The sequence below is a fragment of the Salmo salar genome, chromosome 08 (genome assembly GCF_965601325.2).
Source record: "Salmo salar chromosome 08, fSalSal1, whole genome shotgun sequence".
In the NCBI taxonomy this organism is placed as follows: domain Eukaryota; kingdom Metazoa; phylum Chordata; class Actinopteri; order Salmoniformes; family Salmonidae; genus Salmo; species Salmo salar.
In genome coordinates, this window is record NC_138298.1 from 1,837,501 (window position 1) to 1,845,000 (window position 7,500).

At 42.5% G+C, this 7,500-nt stretch overlaps 19 non-coding genes across 19 annotated transcripts in view; all 19 read left to right on the top strand.

The window, feature by feature from the left end:
* Positions 1-53, top strand: part of LOC145884613 (5S ribosomal RNA) — a 119-nt gene extending 66 nt beyond the window's left edge. The window contains exon 1 of the ribosomal RNA XR_014396191.1: positions 1-53. This exon is cut by the window's left edge and continues 66 nt beyond it. This is a non-coding gene — a ribosomal RNA (5S ribosomal RNA).
* Positions 54-192: 139 nt separating this feature from the next.
* Positions 193-311, top strand: LOC145882068 (5S ribosomal RNA). The gene has a single exon (XR_014393635.1). It is a non-coding gene; the product is annotated as a 5S ribosomal RNA (ribosomal RNA).
* Positions 312-720: 409 nt separating this feature from the next.
* Positions 721-839, top strand: LOC145854485 (5S ribosomal RNA). The gene has a single exon (XR_014375370.1). It is a non-coding gene; the product is annotated as a 5S ribosomal RNA (ribosomal RNA).
* Positions 840-1,248: 409 nt separating this feature from the next.
* LOC145854486 (5S ribosomal RNA) lies at positions 1,249-1,367 on the top strand. Its single transcript, XR_014375371.1, has one exon. It is a non-coding gene; the product is annotated as a 5S ribosomal RNA (ribosomal RNA).
* A 139-nt stretch (positions 1,368-1,506) lies between these two features.
* On the top strand, positions 1,507-1,625 carry LOC145886658 (5S ribosomal RNA). The gene has a single exon (XR_014398243.1). It is a non-coding gene; the product is annotated as a 5S ribosomal RNA (ribosomal RNA).
* A 409-nt stretch (positions 1,626-2,034) lies between these two features.
* On the top strand, positions 2,035-2,153 carry LOC145854487 (5S ribosomal RNA). The gene has a single exon (XR_014375372.1). It is a non-coding gene; the product is annotated as a 5S ribosomal RNA (ribosomal RNA).
* A 139-nt stretch (positions 2,154-2,292) lies between these two features.
* On the top strand, positions 2,293-2,411 carry LOC145886659 (5S ribosomal RNA). The gene has a single exon (XR_014398244.1). It is a non-coding gene; the product is annotated as a 5S ribosomal RNA (ribosomal RNA).
* A 409-nt stretch (positions 2,412-2,820) lies between these two features.
* LOC145885616 (5S ribosomal RNA) lies at positions 2,821-2,939 on the top strand. Its single transcript, XR_014397199.1, has one exon. It is a non-coding gene; the product is annotated as a 5S ribosomal RNA (ribosomal RNA).
* Positions 2,940-3,078: 139 nt separating this feature from the next.
* LOC145882604 (5S ribosomal RNA) lies at positions 3,079-3,197 on the top strand. Its single transcript, XR_014394172.1, has one exon. It is a non-coding gene; the product is annotated as a 5S ribosomal RNA (ribosomal RNA).
* A 139-nt stretch (positions 3,198-3,336) lies between these two features.
* LOC145885327 (5S ribosomal RNA) lies at positions 3,337-3,455 on the top strand. Its single transcript, XR_014396908.1, has one exon. It is a non-coding gene; the product is annotated as a 5S ribosomal RNA (ribosomal RNA).
* A 409-nt stretch (positions 3,456-3,864) lies between these two features.
* On the top strand, positions 3,865-3,983 carry LOC145884614 (5S ribosomal RNA). Its single transcript, XR_014396192.1, has one exon. It is a non-coding gene; the product is annotated as a 5S ribosomal RNA (ribosomal RNA).
* Positions 3,984-4,122: 139 nt separating this feature from the next.
* LOC145882069 (5S ribosomal RNA) lies at positions 4,123-4,241 on the top strand. The gene has a single exon (XR_014393636.1). It is a non-coding gene; the product is annotated as a 5S ribosomal RNA (ribosomal RNA).
* Positions 4,242-4,650: 409 nt separating this feature from the next.
* Positions 4,651-4,769, top strand: LOC145854488 (5S ribosomal RNA). Its single transcript, XR_014375373.1, has one exon. It is a non-coding gene; the product is annotated as a 5S ribosomal RNA (ribosomal RNA).
* Positions 4,770-4,908: 139 nt separating this feature from the next.
* On the top strand, positions 4,909-5,027 carry LOC145854489 (5S ribosomal RNA). Its single transcript, XR_014375374.1, has one exon. It is a non-coding gene; the product is annotated as a 5S ribosomal RNA (ribosomal RNA).
* Positions 5,028-5,436: 409 nt separating this feature from the next.
* Positions 5,437-5,555, top strand: LOC145854880 (5S ribosomal RNA). Its single transcript, XR_014375767.1, has one exon. It is a non-coding gene; the product is annotated as a 5S ribosomal RNA (ribosomal RNA).
* A 409-nt stretch (positions 5,556-5,964) lies between these two features.
* LOC145854490 (5S ribosomal RNA) lies at positions 5,965-6,083 on the top strand. The gene has a single exon (XR_014375375.1). It is a non-coding gene; the product is annotated as a 5S ribosomal RNA (ribosomal RNA).
* Positions 6,084-6,492: 409 nt separating this feature from the next.
* Positions 6,493-6,611, top strand: LOC145854492 (5S ribosomal RNA). The gene has a single exon (XR_014375377.1). It is a non-coding gene; the product is annotated as a 5S ribosomal RNA (ribosomal RNA).
* A 139-nt stretch (positions 6,612-6,750) lies between these two features.
* On the top strand, positions 6,751-6,869 carry LOC145881671 (5S ribosomal RNA). Its single transcript, XR_014393243.1, has one exon. It is a non-coding gene; the product is annotated as a 5S ribosomal RNA (ribosomal RNA).
* A 139-nt stretch (positions 6,870-7,008) lies between these two features.
* Positions 7,009-7,127, top strand: LOC145885328 (5S ribosomal RNA). Its single transcript, XR_014396909.1, has one exon. It is a non-coding gene; the product is annotated as a 5S ribosomal RNA (ribosomal RNA).
* The last annotated feature ends 373 nt before the right edge of the window (positions 7,128-7,500 follow it).

A 7,500-nucleotide genomic window follows, 5' to 3' on the forward strand; every position in this document is an offset into this window, starting at 1 on the left:
CCTGGTTAGTACTTCGATGGGAGACCGCCTGGGAATACCAGGTGCTGTAAGCATTTTGGCCACGAGGGTGTGCTCTTGCACTATTTCATCAGCAACACTGCCTTGTAGTAAGCATTTAATGATGAATTGACTAAATCTCTGTTTTATCAGACTCACTTTGACTATATATGTTGTAGCAAGAGATTGTTTCTCGCTTACGGCCATACCAGCCTGTGTACGCCCGATCTCGTCTGATCTCGGAAGCTAAGCAGGGTGGGGCCTGGTTAGTACTTGGATGGGAGACCGCCTGGGAATACCAGGTGCTGTAAGCATTTTGTCCACGAGGGTGTGCTGTTGCACTATTTCATCAGCAACACTGCCTTGTAGTAAGCATTTAATGATGAATTGACTAAATGCAGCTTCCTGCCTTTTTAATAGGATCAAATTTCCTTGTGTTTTCAATTAGCATCTGCCTTGTATTTATAAGACAAACAAGAATATTGTTGCTGAATGCAGCTTGTGTGTGCTTAATTCTCCTTTGCCCTGTTCAAATGATGAAAGGAAATAAAGTTTGTATTTTATCCAACTACCTGTGCTAAAAAGTGATGGGAACGGTGTTTGTAATTTCTTTTACTTTTTCAGTGACACAAAGTTCAAGCTGCTTATCTAATTGGTGAAAATGCAATGTCTGTTTATCACACTCACTTTGACTATATATGTTGTAGCAAGAGATTGTTTCTCGCTTACGGCCATACCAGCCTGGGTACGCCCGATCTCGTCTGATCTCGGAAGCTAAGCAGGGTCGGGCCTGGTTAGTACTTGGATGGGAGACCGCCTGGGAATACCAGGTGCTGTAAGCATTTTGTCCACGAGGGTGTGCCCCTGCACTATTTCATCAGCAACACTGCCTTGTAGTAAGCATTTAATGATGAATTGACTAAATGCAGCTTCCTGCCTTTTTAATAGGATCAAATTTCCTTGTGTTTTCAATTAGCATCTGCCTTGTATTTATAAGACAAACAAGAATATTGTTGCTGAATGCAGCTTGTGTGTGCTTTGTGCTCCTTTGCCCTGTTCAAATGATGAAAGGAAATAAAGTTTGTATTTTATCCAACTACCTGTGCTAAAAAGTGATGGGAACAGTGTTTGTAATTTCTTCTACTTTTTCAGTGACACAAAGTTCAAGCTGCTTATCTAATTGGTGAAAATGCAATGTCTGTTTATCACACTCACTTTGACTATATATGTTGTAGCAAGAGATTGTTTCTCGCTTACGGCCATACCAGCCTGGGTACGCCCGATCTCGTCTGATCTCGGAAGCTAAGCAGGGTCGGGCCTGGTTAGTACTTGGATGGGAGACCGCCTGGGAATACCAGGTGCTGTAAGCATTTTGTCCACGAGGGGGTGCTCTTGCACTATTTCATCAGCAACACTGCCTTGTATTAAGCATTTAATGATGAATTGACTAAATGTCTGTTTTATCAGACTCACTTTGACTATATATGTTGTAGCAAGAGATTGTTTCTCGCTTACGGCCATACCAGCCTGGGTACGCCCGATCTTGTCTGATCTCGGAAGCGAAGCAGGGTCGGGCCTGGTTAGTACTTGGATGGGAGACCGCCTGGGAATACCAGGTGCTGTAAGCATTTTGTCCACGAGGGTGTGCCCCTGCACTATTTCATCAGCAACACTGCCTTGTAGTAAGCATTTAATGATGAATTGACTAAATGCAGCTTCCTGCCTTTTTAATAGGATCAAATTTCCTTGTGTTTTCAATTAGCATCTGCCTTGTATTTATAAGACAAACAAGAATATTGTTGCTGAATGCAGCTTGTGTGTGCTTTGTGCTCCTTTGCCCTGTTCAAATGATGAAAGGAAATAAAGTTTGTATTTTATCCAACTACCTGTGCTAAAAAGTGATGGGAACAGTGTTTATAATTTCTTCTACTTTTTCAGTGACACAAAGTTCAAGCTGCTTATCTAATTGGTGAAAATGCAATGTCTGTTTATCAGACTCATTTTGACTATATATGTTGTAGCAAGAGATTGTTTCTCGCTTACGGCCATACCAGCCTGGGTACGCCCGATCTCGTCTGATCTCGGAAGCTAAGCAGGGTCGGGCCTGGTTAGTACTTGGATGGGAGACCGCCTGGGAATACCAGGTGCTGTAAGCATTTTGTCCACGAGGGGGTGCTCTTGCACTATTTCATCAGCAACACTGCCTTGTATTAAGCATTTAATGATGAATTGACTAAATGTCTGTTTTATCAGACTCACTTTGACTATATATGTTGTAGCAAGAGATTGTTTCTCGCTTACGGCCATACCAGCCTGGGTACGCCCGATCTTGTCTGATCTCGGAAGCGAAGCAGGGTCGGGCCTGGTTAGTACTTGGATGGGAGACCGCCTGGGAATACCAGGTGCTGTAAGCATTTTGTCCACGAGGGTGTGCCCCTGCACTATTTCATCAGCAACACTGCCTTGTAGTAAGCATTTAATGATGAATTGACTAAATGCAGCTTCCTGCCTTTTTAATAGGATCAAATTTCCTTGTGTTTTCAATTAGCATCTGCCTTGTATTTATAAGACAAACAAGAATATTGTTGCTGAATGCAGCTTGTGTGTGCTTTGTGCTCCTTTGCCCTGTTCAAATGATGAAAGGAAATAAAGTTTGTATTTTATCCAACTACCTGTGCTAAAAAGTGATGGGAACAGTGTTTATAATTTCTTCTACTTTTTCAGTGACACAAAGTTCAAGCTGCTTATCTAATTGGTGAAAATGCAATGTCTGTTTATCAGACTCATTTTGACTATATATGTTGTAGCAAGAGATTGTTTCTCGCTTACGGCCATACCAGCCTGGGTACGCCCGATCTCGTCTGATCTCGGAAGCTAAGCAGGGTCGGGCCTGGTTAGTACTTGGATGGGAGACCGCCTGGGAATACCAGGTGCCTTAAGCATTTTGTCCACGAGGGGGTGCTCTTGCACTATTTCATCAGCAACACTGCCTTGTATTAAGCATTTAATGATGAATTGACTAAATGTCTGTTTTATCAGACTCACTTTGACTATATATGTTGTAGCAAGAGATTGTTTCTCGCTTACGGCCATACCAGCCTGGGTACGCCCGATCTCGTCTGATCTCGGAAGCGAAGCAGGGTCGGGCCTGGTTAGTACTTGGATGGGAGACCGCCTGGGAATACCAGGTGCTGTAAGCATTTTGTCCACGAGGGTGTGCCCCTGCACTATTTCATCAGCAACACTGCCTTGTAGTAAGCATTTAATGATGAATTGACTAAATCTCTGTTTTATCAGACTCACTTTGACTATATATGTTGTAGCAAGAGATTGTTTCTCGCTTACGGCCATACCAGCCTGTGTACGCCCGATCTCGTCTGATCTTGGAAGCTAAGCAGGGTCGGGCCTGGTTAGTACTTGGATGGGAGACCGCCTGGGAATACCAGGTGCTGTAAGCATTTTGTCCACGAGGGTGTGCTGTTTCACTATTTCATCAGCAACACTGCCTTGTAGTAAGCATTTAATGATGAATTGACTAAATGCAGCTTCCTGCCTTTTTAATAGGATCAAATTTCCTTGTGTTTTCAATTAGCATCTGCCTTGTATTTATAAGACAAACAAGAATATTGTTGCTGAATGCAGCTTGTGTGTGCTTTATGCTCCTTTGCCCTGTTCAAATGATGAAAGGAAATAAAGTTTGTATTTTATCCAACTACCTGTGCTAAAAAGTGATGGGAACGGTGTTTGTAATTTCTTTTACTTTTTCAGTGACACAAAGTTCAAGCTGCTTATCTAATTGGTGAAAATGCAATGTCTGTTTATCACACTCACTTTGACTATATATGTTGTAGCAAGAGATTGTTTCTCGTTTACGGCCATACCAGCCTGTGTACGCCCGATCTCGTCTGATCTCGGAAGCTAAGCAGGGTCGGGCCTGGTTAGTACTTCGATGGGAGACCGCCTGGGAATACCAGGTGCTGTAAGCATTTTGGCCACGAGGGTGTGCTCTTGCACTATTTCATCAGCAACACTGCCTTGTAGTAAGCATTTAATGATGAATTGACTAAATGTCTGTTTTATCAGACTCACTTTGACTATATATGTTGTAGCAAGAGATTGTTTCTCGCTTACGGCCATACCAGCCTGTGTACGCCCGATCTCGTCTGATCTCGGAAGCTAAGCAGGGTGGGGCCTGGTTAGTACTTGGATGGGAGACCGCCTGGGAATACCAGGTGCTGTAAGCATTTTGTCCACGAGGGTGTGCTGTTGCACTATTTCATCAGCAACACTGCCTTGTAGTAAGCATTTAATGATGAATTGACTAAATGCAGCTTCCTGCCTTTTTAATAGGATCAAATTTCCTTGTGTTTTCAATTAGCATCTGCCTTGTATTTATAAGACAAACAAGAATATTGTTGCTGAATGCAGCTTGTGTGTGCTTAATTCTCCTTTGCCCTGTTCAAATGATGAAAGGAAATAAAGTTTGTATTTTATCCAACTACCTGTGCTAAAAAGTGATGGGAACGGTGTTTGTAATTTCTTTTACTTTTTCAGTGACACAAAGTTCAAGCTGCTTATCTAATTGGTGAAAATGCAATGTCTGTTTATCACACTCACTTTGACTATATATGTTGTAGCAAGAGATTGTTTCTCGCTTACGGCCATACCAGCCTGGGTACGCCCGATCTCGTCTGATCTCGGAAGCTAAGCAGGGTCGGGCCTGGTTAGTACTTGGATGGGAGACCGCCTGGGAATACCAGGTGCTGTAAGCATTTTGTCCACGAGGGTGTGCTCTTGCACTATTTCATCAGCAACACTGCCTTGTAGTAAGCATTTAATGATGAATTGACTAAATGTCTGTTTTATCAGACTCACTTTGACTATATATGTTGTAGCAAGAGATTGTTTCTCGCTTACGGCCATACCAGCCTGGGTACGCCCGATCTCGTCTGATCTCGGAAGCTAAGCAGGGTCGGGCCTGGTTAGTACTTGGATGGGAGACCGCCTGGGAATACCAGGTGCTGTAAGCATTTTGTCCACGAGGGTGTGCCCCTGCACTATTTCATCAGCAACACTGCCTTGTAGTAAGCATTTAATGATGAATTGACTAAATGCAGCTTCCTGCCTTTTTAATAGGATCAAATTTCCTTGTGTTTTCAATTAGCATCTGCCTTGTATTTATAAGACAAACAAGAATATTGTTGCTGAATGCAGCTTGTGTGTGCTTTGTGCTCCTTTGCCCTGTTCAAATTATGAAAGGAAATAAAGTTTGTATTTTATCCAACTACCTGTGCTAAAAAGTGATGGGAACAGTGTTTGTAATTTCTTCTACTTTTTCAGTGACACAAAGTTCAAGCTGCTTATCTAATTGGTGAAAATGCAATGTCTGTTTATCACACTCACTTTGACTATATATATTGTAGCAAGAGATTGTTTCTCGCTTACGGCCATACCAGCCTGGGTACACCCGATCTCGTCTGATCTCGGAAGCTAAGCAGGGTCGGGCCTGGTTAGTACTTGGATGGGAGACCGCCTGGGAATACCAGGTGCTGTAAGCATTTTGTCCACGAGGGTGTGCCCCTGCACTATTTCATCAGCAACACTGCCTTGTAGTAAGCATTTAATGATGAATTGACTAAATGCAGCTTCCTGCCTTTTTAATAGGATCAAATTTCCTTGTGTTTTCAATTAGCATCTGCCTTGTATTTATAAGACAAACAAGAATATTGTTGCTGAATGCAGCTTGTGTGTGCTTTGTGCTCCTTTGCCCTGTTCAAATGATGAAAGGAAATAAAGTTTGTATTTTATCCAACTACCTGTGCTAAAAAGTGATGGGAACAGTGTTTGTAATTTCTTCTACTTTTTCAGTGACACAAAGTTCAAGCTGCTTATCTAATTGGTGAAAATGCAATGTCTGTTTATCACACTCACTTTGACTATATATGTTGTAGCAAGAGATTTTTTCTCGCTTACGGCCATACCAGCCTGGGTACGCCCGATCTCGTCTGATCTCGGAAGCTAAGCAGGGTCGGGCCTGGTTAGTACTTGGATGGGAGACCGCCTGGGAATACCAGGTGCTGTAAGCATTTTGTCCACGAGGGTGTGCCCCTGCACTATTTCATCAGCAACACTGCCTTGTAGTAAGCATTTAATGATGAATTGACTAAATGCAGCTTCCTGCCTTTTTAATAGGATCAAATTTCCTTGTGTTTTCAATTAGCATCTGCCTTGTATTTATAAGACAAACAAGAATATTGTTGCTGAATGCAGCTTGTGTGTGCTTTGTGCTCCTTTGCCCTGTTCAAATGATGAAAGGAAATAAAGTTTGTATTTTATCCAACTACCTGTGCTAAAAAGTGATGGGAACAGTGTTTGTAATTTCTTCTACTTTTTCAGTGACACAAAGTTCAAGCTGCTTATCTAATTGGTGAAAATGCAATGTCTGTTTATCACACTCACTTTGACTATATATGTTGTAGCAAGAGATTGTTTCTCGCTTACGGCCATACCAGCCTGGGTACGCCCGATCTCGTCTGATCTCGGAAGCTAAGCAGGGTCGGGCCTGGTTAGTACTTGGATGGGAGACCGCCTGGGAATACCAGGTGCTGTAAGCATTTTGTCCACGAGGGTGTGCTCTTGCACTATTTCATCAGCAACACTGCCTTGTAGTAAGCATTTAATGATGAATTGACTAAATGTCTGTTTTATCAGACTCACTTTGACTATATATGTTGTAGCAAGAGATTGTTTCTCGCTTACGGCCATACCAGCCTGTGTACGCCCGATCTCGTCTGATCTCGGAAGCTAAGCAGGGTCGGGCCTGGTTAGTACTTGGATGGGAGACCGCCTGGGAATACCAGGTGCTGTAAGCATTTTGTCCACGAGGGTGTGCTCTTGCACTATTTCATCAGCAACACTGCCTTGTAGTAAGCATTTAATGATGAATTGACTAAATGTCTGTTTTATCAGACTCACTTTGACTATATATGTTGTAGCAAGAGATTGTTTCTCGCTTACGGCCATACCAGCCTGTGTACGCCCGATCTCGTCTGATCTTGGAAGCTAAGCAGGGTCGGGCCTGGTTAGTACTTGGATGGGAGACCGCCTGGGAATACCAGGTGCTGTAAGCATTTTGTCCACGAGGGTGTGCTGTTGCACTATTTCATCAGCAACACTGCCTTGTAGTAAGCATTTAATGATGAATTGACTAAATGCAGCTTCCTGCCTTTTTAATAGGATCAAATTTCCTTGTGTTTTCAATTAGCATCTGCCTTGTATTTATAAGACAAACAAGAATATTGTTGCTGAATGCAGCTTGTGTGTGCTTTATGCTCCTTTGCCCTGTTCAAATGATGAAAGGAAATAAAGTTTGTATTTTATCCAACTACCTGTGCTAAAAAGTGATGGGAACGGTGTTTGTAATTTCTTTTACTTTTTCAGTGACACAAAGTTCAAGCTGCTTATCTAATTGGTGAAAATGCAATGTCTGTTTATCACACTCAC